Source organism: Dipodomys spectabilis, unplaced genomic scaffold (genome assembly GCF_019054845.1).
Source record: "Dipodomys spectabilis isolate Male_0828 unplaced genomic scaffold, ASM1905484v1 ptg000133l, whole genome shotgun sequence".
NCBI classification, from domain to species: Eukaryota; Metazoa; Chordata; class Mammalia; order Rodentia; family Heteromyidae; genus Dipodomys; species Dipodomys spectabilis.
This window is the reverse complement of record NW_024870810.1, coordinates 38,942-52,854: the sequence shown is the minus strand read 5'-3', so window position 1 is coordinate 52,854 and position 13,913 is coordinate 38,942. Positions and strand designations below refer to the sequence as shown.

Below are 13,913 nucleotides of genomic sequence, written 5' to 3'. Positions count from 1 at the left end.
AACAGCATGTCTACACCTGCCTTCTGGGGTCTTTTCCTTTTTTTCTGGGGATGGGAGGTGTTGGATGCAGAAGATAGAAACCCTAGCTGTGTGAACCCTTGTCTTCCGTGTTCAGCCAATCTTTCACCTGAAGACAGACAGAGACAGACAGAGAGACAGATCATCTTTTTCTTTGTACAGCCTGACTGTGCTCAGGTGAGTGATCAGTTGGCAAATTGCAGGTGCTGCATGGATGAGTCATCTGTCACCGGTCTGGATGTGTGTGTGTGTGTGTGTGTGTGTGTGTGTGTGTGTGTGTGTGTGTGCGTGTGTGTGTGTGTGTAGAAGTGGGTTGTAACAAGGAGGCTGAATGCTTTGGTAACTTCTACCTGCTACCTGCTATCTATGTATGGGCTTCACAGCTGAGGTCTGGGGGCCTGGAAGGGTGAGAGGCTTGAAGGGGACACAGCACTGTAAAATTACAAGAACAAGGGATCTGTGTGCAATGGAGCTGTGTACTCCCTTGGGCCTGGATGGTGGCAGTGGGAGCTTGGGAGGACCTGGGAGTGCGGCCTGCAGGGGATAGCTTCCTAGGGGGACAGAGAGCAAGGCCAACACTTAGGATATGAGTTATGCTAGTATGGAGCGCAACAGCATAGGTCAGACTCTGGGACTTCTCATCATGACGCCTGATGGGCGAGGCCAACCCTATTTTAACTCTTGAGCTGTGATCTTCAGATCTCAGCCTCCTGAGTACCTAGGATTATAGGTATGAGCCTCTGGCACTGGAACTCTGGTTCTTTTTGCTATATTAGGGTTTGACCTCAAGGCCTTAGGCTTGCCAGTCAGATCTTCTACCACGCAAGTCAAGCTTTTTTGTCTTGGGCATTTCTAGATGGAGAATTAATATATGCTCAGCCTGGGCTGGATCATGGTCCTCCTATCGGTGACAGGCATGAGCCACCAGGCCCGGTCTTCTGTAGTTTGGATGGTAGATATGTATCACCATGCTCAGTCATTGGTTTAGATGGATTGTCCCAAACTCAGTCCACGGCAGCCAATTCTTGACCAGAGGTGAAGCTCTGGGTTGGGCCTCAACCATTGTACTTTAATCTACTCATGGGACAGTTGTAAGGAAACAAAGGATGAATACAGAGGGAGCTCTGCAGCAGGGACAGGCACAGAGGGAGGGTCCATCTGATACTGTTCTTGGCAATTCTGTGAGTATATGAAAGGAAGATACCCGGAAAGATCTCAGATGGTGTGTGTAATTAATGGTGCAACAGGTATGGGATTATTGCCTATCTCCATGAGTAAGAGGATTCTTCACTTTGTTCAGTTTTGAAGCTGGGGAAACTGAGGCACAGGGAAGCCGGGTGACCTACTAATGACGCCCAGCTGACAGGAAGCTCAGCCTGAGTTCTCTGCTATGCTCCCTAGGACAATGGGTGCTATTCAGTCCACTTCTTGTGGTGGGAAGTCGACTTCTTTTCAGTCATGGGGCTTCAACTTTGGGCCTGGGGCAGCTCCCCGAGCTACTCAGCTAAAAGCTAGCACTCTACCACTTTAGTCACAGCACCACTTCCAGTTTTCTGGTGGTTCTTTGGAGATAAGAGTCTCACAGTTGTTCATGCCTGGGCTGGCTATAAACCATCATCTTCATATCTCAGCCTCCATTGTACTTAGGATTATAGGCCTGAACCACCGTCACCTGGCTTAAGTGTAATTCTGACTGTCTTTCTTCCTCTTTCTCTCTCAGGAACTGATTCAATGGGTGCTAGAGGAGGTGGCCCAGCATCCCCATGTGGTTGGAACCAAGATGGCCCTCTCATTCTGGAGGTAGGCTTTGGGTCAGAAGCTGTCTCGCTCAGTCTGTTGTACCAGCTCCATGAGGTAAGTCCTTCTGTATCCTGGCTACACTGTGAAAGTTATCCATTGTCCATCTAGCCTTACTGGACTGAGTACTGTGTTCAATGCTCTTTTCTAGAAAAAAATTTCTGGCTAAAATTATGACACATACTTACAGAATGAAAATATAATGTCATCTTAAGAAAGTCATTTAGAGTTCTGGGAATGTGGCTTCATAATATGGTGATTGCCTAGCATGCATGAAACCCTGGGTTCAATTCCTCAGCACCCAAAATTGAAAAGGAAACACTGGAAGTGGTCCTGTGCCTCAACTGTTGGAGGGTTAGCCTTGAGGAAAAAAAAAAGCTGAGGAATAATTCCCAAGTGCTGAGTGTCAGCTCCAGGACTGCCAAAACAACAACAGCAACAACAACAACAATGAACATTTAGTTAGTAAATGCAAAATACAGAACCCATACCTGGAATATATAATTGCTCTTTCCATACTGATACTTGACAATAGTCCCTAATTCATGTACTTTACCTATGTTAGGATACTGTGTTGAAAAAATGTTTTGTTCATTAGGTCACAGCAATTAATGCCAGGAATGTGCTTAGATGTCAGGTGAAGATTAATTCTGGAAATTCAAAGATTCCAAGCTTTTGAGTAGGATCACTGCTAATCACAATGAGAAGGATAGTCTAAGTGAGATTTGGAAACTGTTTTGGACAGTCATCGCACCAATAAAGCAGAGGCTAATTATCAGTTGTGACAAAAGTGAAAGAATAACTCCAGATGGAATGAAAAAATGATAGTAACTAAGGTATAGCAAAAACAGTTCTAGGGAACCATTTTTGGTTATTGAAGAACGAGTTATCAACTAAGCATATGCCTCATTGCCTTTAGCATTCAAAATTTCCTATGCTAGTTCTTAATCTCTGGGTGATAAATGTATCTGCTTCTATGCTGTTCTTTTATACCTGATCTCCTTTGCTTTCTAAAAATATGTCTTTCTATATTTCTTTATGAATATTTCCTGATACTAAATACACCTACAAAGAGGAAAGAGGATGTTAATTTAAGAGTCCAATAGCTCATGAGTCATTAATGTAACAAAATGGAAAAAGGGGGCATATTTATTGCTACCTCAATTTTTCTGAAAAGCTGTCACAACATTTGGTTCAGATTTCTTTCATTCTTTGTCTACATAGTGACATAAAATGCATATAAATGCAAATATGAGCCGGGTGCTGGTGGCTCATGCCTGTAATCCTAGCTACTCAGGAGGTTGAGACCAGAGGATTGTGTTTCAAAGCCAGCCTGGTCAGGAAAGTCCATGAAACACTTATCTTCAATTAAGTCCAGAAATCCGGAAGTGGTGCTGTAGCTAAAGTGGTAGAGTGCTCAATTTGTGCTGAAGAGCGGAGAGACCGTGCCCTGGATCAATGTTCAATCCCCACAACCAACAAAAAAGTGCAAATATGGCTTTAAGTTTCCCCCAAAGGAATGATGAAGTCAATAGTAATCGTCCCAAATGATTTAGTGGTGCACCTACTTTTGCTGAGTTATTTGTTATGGTTTTTTGCTAAACATAGTCTTTTCTTTAAAAATTGTCAATATTAGCTTTATAATAAACTTCATCTAATATTTTTTGGTTCAAAAGAGAAGTACATACAATTGATGTCACTTAGTTTTCTTACTGTGTTAGTTCAAAGCCAACCCAGGCAAGAGAGTCTGTCAAACTCTTATCTGTAATTAAACACCAAAAAAGACAGAAGTGGACTTTTGGCTCAAGTAGTGGAGTACTAGCGTTGGGCCAGGTGGGAAAGAAAGACAACTCTTCAGGGACAGGGGCAAGTCTCTAAGTTCAAGCCCCAGAACCAGCACAAACTAAACAAACAAGCAAACAAAACAAACCCTGCGTATTTCTTTGGGACTCTCCTTAAAATAATGGTTGTCTGAGAAGAGGCTGCTTTTGCTGATCATACTCACTGGATCCTGCTATTTTGGAATCCTTATTGCTATGGAAAACTCAGGACCAGACTAAAGGAATTGATAACTGATTCCTGCAACAATAGAATCATCTCAGGAGTGAAACATCCATCCATAAGACACTTAAAATGTCCATATCTTTGCTTCTTTGCAGTAGAACACTTTTAAAACAAGTTACTTCCTTTTGTTCTATGCTGGCCTTCAAATGGCATATTGTTTCCTTTTGTAATACTCTCAGACAGAAGTTTACAGAGGAGGTTTATATGAGTAAAGGACATACTCAAAAAAGTCAGGGACAGAGTTTCCTTCCAGCCTAGGATTCTTTTCTTATACAGCAAAAAAGAAAGCAATAGTTAACTTCAACTTTGTCATTTCTCTATGTTCAATTCCTCTCCTGGGATCAGTTTCCACATCCATTACCAGTTATTTCCAGTAACAATTTATGGTGCTGCTCCAGAAAAAAAATGAATGTTTTCTGGCTTCATTGAAATAGCACAAGGACACTTTTGGACATGAGGTAACACGTGTTTCAGAGACAACTTAGTAAAGAGAAATGAAATTTAAATTGCTTATAAATACATTATCCATGAGAACATTTTGTTCAAACTTCTTATATGCTCTGTAAATTAAGGTGAATTTTAAATGGGAAGAAGGTTCTCAGATCTTTTATTGTGAGTCTATGTGCTCTGCATTAATTTCCCAAGTGTACATGAGTTAACAGTAAGAGAAACAAAAGCAATTATAGGAGAAAAAGAAGTTCTTTGTTTATGTATAAGTGTTCAATACAATATAGAAGACGCTACAAATAAGAAAACATTGAAACAATAAAACCAAGTCCAGTATGTAGATTTATGGGAGTGAAATAGAGAAAGCATTACTCCTAAGTGGAACATGAAGCATGAGGCCACTCCCTTTCTAAATCACGCTTGCTAATCATGTAAATGTGCAAAAAGGAGAATGGAAGAATGATTCTGTTTCCAATGCAAGTCAGATATTGGAGAATAGACTTAACTGGAAAAAAAGAGTCCATCTTGAGAGAACAGGAATTATAATAGGAATGAACCTGGTGGCTAAGATCACACATCTTTTTCATTCCTTTTCTTATATTCTTTTGTTGTTCTTGTTGTTGTTGTTGTTGTTATTGTTCGTGGCACCTGAAATATGGGACAGGGCGCTGTCCCTCTGAAACACAGCTCAAGGCTAGTGCTCTTCCACTTGAGCCACAGTGCCACTTTCAGTTTTCTGGTAATTATTGGAGAAAAGAGTCTCCAGGACTTTCCTACCCATGCTGGCTTTAAACCCCAATCCTCAGATCTCACAACAACTTGGTTTATGATCACATTTCTAACAGTGAACACTCAGGATATGTAATGTATATGTTCATCTACCTTTATATGAATTCTTGAGTCAAAAATCTGGGCTACAGGTTAGACTTTACACTCACAAAAGTGTTTGAAGTTTGAAAGTTGATACTCCTGGAAAAATAAAACCTAAGAATGTAAAGGAGTCTGGGAAGTTCAATTTACATCCAGCTTGGAGAGTATAGGCTTTGAGACACTACATATAATTAACCAGCCAAAAGCTTGAATACCAGTCACGAGCAAGATTGCTGAATAACAGCTTTAGGTTTTTGCATACATACATACAAACATACATACACACACAGAGGCACTTATAGGTGTACACAAAAATACACAAATGAAACAACTCTCAGAATATGTAGAAAAGTTAGAAAACAATAGAAAATAGGTCCTGAGTATGACTAGAATCAAGTGATAATTTTTAATATTAGAAAGCCCTCAAGTGAACTTTCCCCCAAAGTTGAGAATATTATATAAGTAGGGACCAGAGATGTAAGAGAGTCAAGTAACCATTATTAACGCGATAGGATCCTTGGTGGAATGAATCAGGGAACCTTGCAGGTGCATCTGAAAATGCTCATATCCTGTGTCAAATGTAAAAACATCTTTGAAAATAGTACATAAACAGTCTGAGCAATCAGTCTAGTGGATAATATCATAGGAGAAGTTCAAAATTGCTAGTCTGTTTCTAGATTAAATAAACAAACTATGGCAGGGCAATGTGATACAAGCCTGGAATTCTAGCACTCAGACAGGAGATTAGATAGTGGAATTACATAACAATACCTTCCCTGGACCTGGTAGAATAATTTTGTCTCAGTAAAACAAACCAAACATCAAGAAAGCATACACAGTTCAGAGTTTGGGCTAATTTTGTCATTATGTTTTGAGAAGTCAAGTTTCAGAATGAATGCAACTCATATATATCCTCACTTGCGTTTTAAATGCTCTCATCATTACAGAACATTCCTAGATGCAAAATAGCTCATGATTCCGATCCAAAAATTTGCAAAAGTAAATAAGCATCATTCTGTTGGATTCCAAATAAATGTTGAAGGATTACAAAAGCTTAAGTCTGGAGAAATAGCAAAGTTCGTCTAATGTAGGACTTTGTAGACCTTGTTAAATTAGAATTTAGGTTTAAAATATATTTTTTGGTTTTATTTGTAATTTCATATTCCATAGGATACTACAAAATTCTTTTTAAGGAGAGGGATTAATTGAAAAATTCACAAATGATTCTGGCATTCTATTTGCCTAGATATTCTTTCAAGAGTGTTATAATTAGAACATAGTTACTAGATAATTCCCACAGGTCATGTACACCATGTTAATGGGAATAATCTACACAGAGTTGCCAACAAATGGATGACATTAATTTATATATTTAGAAAAAACAATTTTTAAGGGTTTGGTTTAATATGGTATGAAGAGAGTAATTGTGTGACATCTTCTTTCTTCTACCTATATGTAACACAGGAAGCCATTTCCTTATTTACGTGCCTCTGTATACATGGAGAAAAATGCTAAGTTTGGGGTTTGTTTTCAATTTAGATTTTGTTTTATTGGTTCGTCCTAGAGCTTGAACTCTTGGCCTGGACAGAGTCTCTGAGCCTGTTTATGTTCAAGGCTCGTGCCCTACCACTTCAACCTCAGTGACATTTGAGTCTGGCTTTTGTGGAGAAGTTTTTTGGAGATAAGATTCTAAGAAACCTTCCTGTCTGGGTGGGCTTTGAACCATAATTTTCCTATCTTAGCATCCTGAATATCTATGATAGCTAAAAAAGTATAAATATAAATAATAATTGCACGTGTTGTGATCCCAAGAATACCAGTGGTGGAAAAATAATGCAGCTCAGTTTATTGTAGTGTTCTTTTCAGAACAAGGAGGGCGTCACATTAGCAGAGGTGTAGTATTTTGTCAAAATAGAGATAAGGTATTCATTATGTGAATTAAGTAATTTTAAAGTGCCCCTTACAAGTTGGAAACTGTTAGGCTATGATGACTTTATGGCATAAATCTTGGGATTAATGGTCTCTGATAAACAATTGCTAAGTTCCCTTGCATTTCACAATTGCTTACTGCTAATTCCTGCATCTCAAGGAATTGGGGCCCTGAAATATAGGAAATGACAAATTGAGATGGGTCTTCAATTACTTTGTGTTGACATGTTGCGTGGGCCTTGGTAAGAAGTCTTGCCCTTGTTATCTGATGATGCAGGTACCTGGGACCTGGGATTCTATGACCCATGGGTCCTGCAGAAGAATAATATGCTTTAGGCATTTTAGCAAAATTTGGGCATAATCAGTAGGAATGCTTCAGAAATATGGAGAAAAAGTTTGGGACTAGCGAGTTAAAACAATAAACAGAGCAGCAGAGTAAAATTCATTATAGATTAGAAGAAAACATTTTTTTTACCATGTGAATTCAGAAGACCCAGAACAGTTAGAATGTATTACAAGTTTATACTAAAGACATTGCATTGATACTTTTTTATATTCTAATATATATTTTAACCCTAATTGTTTATATTCCAATCCTATTTATTGGAATAAATATCAATTTATTTGTCAAATTATCAACTAATTCTAGTAAGTTTCATTGTGTGAAATATAAAATCAGCACATATAAATATAAAATATATAACTATATTTAATATAATCAAAAGGCACACGTTTTGCATTGTTCTGTTGTAGTTACTGTATTAAAAGCAACTCTGTTTTAAGTATTATTCCATTATCTCTGCCTCAGTGTTTGATAGAGTTAGACCTAAAGCTTTACCATTTGTAGATTTACAGCATGTAGGCAAGGGGAAACACTGTGATTAAAACATTATCAATTTAATGCCTAATAATGAGGAGAAACATATGGACTTCTCCTGCAACTATGAAAATATTTGGTGATAAAAAGGCAGTAGTGTAAGTTCCTGCCTGGTTGGATGGTAGACAATCCAGGACATTAAATAATCATGCATATGAACAATTTTTTCACCTTCTTGGCTTTAGTTACTGTTGAAATGGAAGGTATAATAAAAATTATATTTTGATAAAATACCTTCTAGTCTGAAAAGTTCTGTTTGAACTGTTCATCTCTCTATCATCCCTTGTAACCAAGATTAGTTTTGTTCAAGTAAGACAATTTACGTTTTCAGGGTAAGATATTCTGGTTGGTCTGTTCCCACATGGAAGAAGGGTAAAGGCTCAGGTAGACATTTGTGCCAGTAACACCTCATTTGGGAAAATGTCAGCTGAAGAAGTTTAGAAGTAGCTCTTAAGCAATGCTTACTTTGAATTCATTAGGTCCACAAAGCTAATTCAGTTGGATAAATAAGTACTTGAAAAAGCCATCACCTTTAGACCTATCTATAAATAATTGAGAGTACGATAAAATTCCAAATAAAAAGACTTGATAGTCATTGACAAAAAAATTTGCAAATGTGAGCAATCGACTGATCAATACAATTTTTCCAATATTCACAGAATTTTAGGGAAATAAGATCGATAGCATTGTTAGGAACAAGAAGGTTTCCTTGTTACAAGTAGGCACCCATAGATATAAGCCTGTATAAAGATTGCATCATTAACAACTTAAATTTAGAGGATACTACATGCATCAGCAGCACGTATACTCAAATTACAATACAGAGATTAACATGGCACTTGCAAAAGGATAATATGAAAATTTGAGAAGTATTCCATATTTTTCATTCTTCAGATGCAAGAAATGAAAAACAGTTATTAAAAGGTTGATTACAAAATTACAAGTGTAACAATACACGTATTTCATATAATTAAATTTAGTTTGACATCAGTGTATTAAATCTTCAGCTCAGAAAGGCGTTTACATAGCATAAAATTTACAAAACTTCAAATTAGACAACATTGTCATTTTATCCCAAAGAAAAATAAAGACCTAGAAAAAATAAGGAATCAAACTGTTTCTATATGGAATGCAATCGGAAAGGACACATTAATTAACCTATATATTATAAAGTAATGTAGAATTCAAAGTATATCTAGGAGAAAATAAAATAAATTATGAACATTATGCAAACATAGAATATAGAATATTTTAAAATATACTTTTTCAGACAAGCACCAGAAATATTTTACTTTCTGTACTACTCATTTCAACAGGTAAGTTAAAATTATTTCTGATTAAAAAATCACAAACTCTGAAGAAATAATTATACATGTATACAAAAACTATTGAATACATTTTGACATCCAATGCAGGCAATTCATTTGGAAGAATTCCGTGGAATCCATGAATTTTTACAGTAAAATATTGGTGTTGCCGGGCACTGGTGGCTCATGCCTATAATCCTAGCTACACAGGAGGCTGAGATCTGAGAATCATTGTTCAAAGCCAGCCTGGAAAGGGAAGTCTGTGGTACTCTTATCTCCAATAAACCACTAGAAAACTGGAAGTGGAGCTGTGGCTCAAGTGGTAGAGTGCTCACCTTGAGCTGAAGAGCAGAAGGATAGCTCCCAGGCCCAGAGTTCAAGCCCCATGACAGACCAAAAAAAAAAAAAAGATATTGCTCTTATTTGTTTTGTGAAAATATTTTGTAGGGACACAAAAGATGGACTTGCGTTTTTGAAATTTAAGAAACTTAACCCGAACATTAGGACTTAGTTGAACAATTTGTACAGCCCTCCACAACTTCATAGAGGGAATGACACATACTTATCCTTTTGGCAATATCAAATGCAGTTTCTTCTATGTTGTTCTTCAGGCCAGGTTTTATATAATGGTTCAACAGAAGGAGATCCAACGTATCTTTGCTATCTCAATTCTCAGCAGCAAGATACAAGGGGGTCAAGAGGCCTTTAGTTTGGGCATTGGTATCTGTATCATGATGAAGTAAGAAAGAAGCCACTCTGGTATTATTCCACGTATATGCACTGTGCAGGGGTGTCCAGTCATCTACAATTATTGTATGTGCCGCTTGAGACACCAACTCACTGACAATGTCTAAGTGTCCACTGTAGGCTTCTCAATGAAGAGGGGTATACTCATTGTCATCCCTACTATTCACATGAGTGGCCATTTGGAAAGAAGTCTCCGCACTGTAATAAGCCGAATATTTTTGGCAGCCCAATGAAGAAATTTGCTTGGATCTTTCTCCATTTTTTTTCTTTAATTGATACCATTCCTTACTTTTTCATCTTGTTCCTCATATTCCTAAGAATTGCCTAACCAGAGACTTTGAGAGCCAGTGGGAATGAGGTATCCATGTATTTCCCTATTAGTTCACATTGGTTGAACTGGTCAGAAATATCCGGTGAATTTTCTGCATCTGTTTATTCACCATGATTTATTTTCTCTTTTTCCAATTTTACTATTCGAAATTATTCTAACCGGAGAGTAAGGAATTGTTAGAGAACAGAGGAAAGATGTTCCTCCGTATTCAAATGTACACACTGAAAATGAGGACCAGTGATGTCTTCATGTGCAGTTTATTCTAGGAAAATAGGAAATAATGCCTTCTATATAAATGATTTGTTAAATGGCAGAGCAAAAAGTGTAATGATGCAACCAAAAATATAAAAGCAAAATAAATTAGGATAATTATGGAGCAATCATATTATTTATGAGAACCAAGAAAGGGAAAAAGAGAGAGACAGATGTGCAATGACCTATCTAGCCACAAAATCCATGCCTCTGATCAATTTATAGACCAAACAAAATTTTATTTTTTAAAAAAGATGGAAATAGAATTTATGTATTTACTTGAAATTAGTAAATACATTTTTAGTAGCCTACATAAAGAGATATAACTTTGACCAAATTACAGACAATAAACTAAATCCTTGATAATTCTAGTAACAAATCTGACTGAAATCAGTTGAATCACACTTTTCCTGTACAATGAAGGAATAGGAAGGTAGTCAAGCAGCAGAGAAGGCAGGGAGATTGTATCTGTGACAAAACTTTGTGGGAATTGGTATTGAGGATTTCTTACTGGTGATCCACTTGCAATGGAAGCATGATTCTGAACTATTGATTTAATCATTATATTCTACAAGAAGATAAATGAGAATTGATAGTTAAGGACTACTAATACATTTTGACCTTCTCACTAAGCACGTTCAATCATCAAAATCACATGAAGACAATAGATAGCCCTCCTTTTTAGATGAAAGCAAGTGTCTTTAAAAAAAAAAAACCAAGGAATGTATGTAGTCATGCAAAGGACTTCTATTTTACCAATGCCTCATACAATTTTCTAATGTTGGGTACCAATAAATAATGGATCTATCAGAAAGCTCTTAAAGCTAATATGTTCAATAGTGAGTTCTCTTACACTATATCATGGTATTGTTTGGGTATGGTCTGAAGAATAAATTTACATTACTAACTTGAATTTCTGACAGGACAATATCACCACTGTACATCTTGCTTCTATACTCTCATTTTTAAATTACTATCTAAGTATGGGCATTAGATAACTATTGAGGAAAAAATAGGAGCCACACTGATGGCTTATGTCTTTAATAGTATTTAAACAGAAAGATGAAATCTGAGGATTGTGGTTTGAAAGCAGACCAAGAAAAAAAGTCCATTAGAATCTGATTTGAAAGTAACCAGCAAAAGCTAAAAATGGAGCTGTGGTACAAGCAGTAAAATGCTTGTCTTGATAAAACTGAAACAAAAAATAAATTCTGGGACAAAGCCAGGCCCTGAGTTCAAGCCCTAGTATTAACACCAAACAAATAAATTAATTAATAAGGTAATTTATTAATTAAAAATAAATTAAGTGGTCACATGTGGAGAAGCAGGTAAAATGTAACATGCGTGGTGATGGTTTATGTATTATTTTGTAATAAGGCATATTATCATTTGTCCTAATCATTAAAATTTTATTTGAACTTTTTTGTACAATAAATCCTGAATTTAGCATGCATGTATATGTGTGTGTACATGTGCGAACATGTGTGTATGTGTATATGTGTGCATGTGCTGTTGCAATGTTGCTTGCCAATGTGTACAGGGTGAAGCTGAAAAGAGCTAACTGTGTTGCAATGTTTTTATATATCAGTGTTCTGTCATGTCTTTTCAGTGGAACCACCCTTCTGTATATATTATTTGTCTAATAATAACGTCATCATAATCAAAGCATTTATAACATTAAGTTAGATAAAGAGAACGCTTTCAGCTCTTATTGTATGTTGGGTAAGAAGATACAGACATAATTAGGTAGTAAGTTATTTTGCTGTAAGTTGATTATCAGTACAAAATACGTATGTGACTTCTTAAATTGGTTATACTTTTAAGATACACTCATGGAGTGATTTGGACCGACTTGACCAAACAGGTATTACTCTCTGGTTATTCCTGTGAAACACAAGTTGGATAAACTCTTTCTGGATTTCTGTTGAAAATAACTTTCTTTGCAAGATCATATCTATTCTCACTAAGAGATAATCAAACCCATACTATGTTTGAATATCTCATCTTATTGTCTGAAAATAATTATTGTGGATATGCTTGTTAGATATTCCTTTCAAAAACGAATAAACAAAAAGCATGTGTCATGTCCAGATTGTGGATGCATTTGAAGGTATTTTGTACATGCACAGGGATCTTTACTAATGGCTCTTTTGTGGGAGTAACTATGGCAACTTTAACAAAAAAGGCTTTTTGAATATCTTTTCCAATATACATAACATCCCAGAGCAAGTCTTGCAATTTCTGAAAATCCTTTGAATATTTTAGTATTATTTCATTTCATTGACTATAGAGCCAAAATTTCTGAAATAAATATTGTTAAGATCTGAAAATGTAAGTGGGTATATAGTCTTTTTTATGCGTCATTTTATGAGAACCCAGTTTTTATGAAAGTAAATGGAATAGAATAAAAGAATGTAAGTGACTTGGGTAAGCTAATTATTAGTATAACTTTGTTTTCTATTAACAGTCCATTGAATGTACATGATGCAGTTAAATTATTTCCTTTGTGTCTCTGTACTTCAGTTAGTTTTATAATCTTTATAGTTATGAGTGAGTTTTTGTATAAATAAAGGTCTTTTAAAACGATTAGGATTAACCTTGTGTTTTGTGTCCTACTCCCAAGAAAATGAGTTATTTTTAAGTGTTAATAGTTTATCATTATCATTATCATTATCATTGGGAATCATTATCATTTTCATAGGGAATTTAAAAATGCAGTAGTATTGATGTCTTTTTAAACCAATTGTATTCACAAGTTGGAGAGTCTTTAATTCATACTTAGGTCTTGGTGTCTATGATTTTTAACCTCTCATTCCTAACATTAATGATAGGTCAGACTGCATTTTTGGGTATATGAAAGGTAAAATATTTATCTGGGGTCAAAGTGATTTTTATATCAGTCTTTCTTTAATAACATTTTAAAGTAGTACATTTCTCTAAAAATGTTGGGTATAAAAACCAATCAAAATACTTCTAATGGTAAACAATTTAGGTGAACTACAATGTGGAAATGATTGCTCCAAAAGACCTGCAGTCTGTTTCCGTCAGGAATTGGGCAGGTCATTCTTTCAGTAAGACTGTATTAACTAGAGATGGGGTCACCAGGCAGTGCACTGTTGAGTGAAGGGATAAAATATGATTTCTACTATTTTGAGCTAGAAATCAAGAATGTTATAGTTTAGCAATTCCTTTCATCAAGGAGGTATAAGTGATTATGAACTTGGAGTTTTCATATTACAGTTACTTATTTTCTTTTTTTTTGTTGTTGTTGTTG

The 13,913-nt window shown here is 36.1% G+C and overlaps 1 pseudogene; it reads left to right on the top strand.

The window, feature by feature from the left end:
- Positions 1–8,789: 8,789 nt before the first annotated feature.
- On the top strand, positions 8,790–8,886 carry LOC122116427 (annotated as a pseudogene).
- Positions 8,887–13,913: the final 5,027 nt, after the last annotated feature.